The sequence below is a fragment of the Octodon degus genome, unplaced genomic scaffold (genome assembly GCF_000260255.1).
Source record: "Octodon degus isolate 3935 unplaced genomic scaffold, OctDeg1.0 scaffold00001, whole genome shotgun sequence".
Taxonomy (NCBI): domain Eukaryota; kingdom Metazoa; phylum Chordata; class Mammalia; order Rodentia; family Octodontidae; genus Octodon; species Octodon degus.
Genome location: NW_004524577.1, coordinates 22,502,480 through 22,503,674, shown reverse-complemented (window position 1 = coordinate 22,503,674; position 1,195 = coordinate 22,502,480). Strand labels below are relative to the sequence as shown.

Genomic DNA, 1,195 nt, shown 5'->3' with positions numbered 1-1,195 from the left:
CATGTGGTGCTGGGGGACTGAACCGCGGTCCCTGTGCTTTGCTAAGCTTGTTCTAAGTAGGTGCTTTAGACCACTGAGCCATCTCACCAGCCCAAAGAGTCGGGACGGGGGCGCGAACCGGCGACCTCGTACTCCGTGGCCCGGCGCCCAGACCACCGCGCCAGGTCGCCGCCTGGAAGTTCTTAATAGGGGGAAGTTTTTTACTGCACAGTGCAGCCTGGTTTGTTCACAGAACCATGATCCTGTGGACATTAGGAACAATGGAGCACAATGTCACAATTTTTCCAGCTATTCCTTTTCAGTGTTCTTATTTTGAGAAGTGCATGAAATGTCAATAAGTTGTTGAAAGAAGAAAATATACCCTTCTAGATCAGTATGACATCAGTGAAGATTAGATTTGATTACAGTCAAAGATGTTGCTATGGTTACAGATTCTGATGGACTTTTCTGTAGTCTTGACAGTTTCTAGTGTTGATATACGGTATGTAGGCTTTCATCTTGAGCAGTCTCCATAGCTGGCAAAATACTCTTAATGTTACTCTTAAGAAATTATCTTAATTGTAGATTTAATTGCTATAAGCCTTAGTACTTTTCCTCCTTGACTATAACACTGTGATGTACTAGTTGTGAAAAATAGAAAATACAGAATAAAATTGTAATTCAACCATACAGAGAAAACAGCAAATGTTTTAGAGAGGTAGACAGACAGACAGAGTGACAGAGTTGGCTCTCCATTCTACATCTGTGGACTCAAGAAACCACAGATTGAACATATTCTCCAAGAAAAATTATACGTATACTGAACATGTACAGACTCTTTTTTGGGGGAGATCTTTCCCAACAAATAGTACAAGAACTATTTCCATAACATTTACATTGTATTTTTTTTTTTTTCTTTTTGATACCAGGAATTGAACTCAGAGCCTTATATTTGCCAGGTGTCCCTGTGCTGTTGAACTACATTCCTGGCTCTGTATTTAGGTATTTTGAGTAATCTAGAGATTACTTAAACTATAGTAGATGTACTGTAGGCTTTATGCAAATACTATGCTATTTCGTATAATGGACTCGAGCATCTGCAGGTTTTACTATGGGAATCCTAGAACCAGGGCTGGGGAGATGGCTCAGTGGAATAAGCGTTTCCCTGGCAAGCACAAGGGCCTGAGTTCAGTCTCCAGTTCTGCAAAAAAAAAAA

General features: G+C 40.7%; 1 protein-coding gene across 1 annotated transcript in view; it reads left to right on the top strand.

The window, feature by feature from the left end:
* Mccc2 (methylcrotonoyl-CoA carboxylase 2) overlaps window positions 1–1,195 on the top strand; it is an 89,218-nt gene that overhangs the window by 65,657 nt on the left and 22,366 nt on the right. The window lies entirely within an intron of this gene.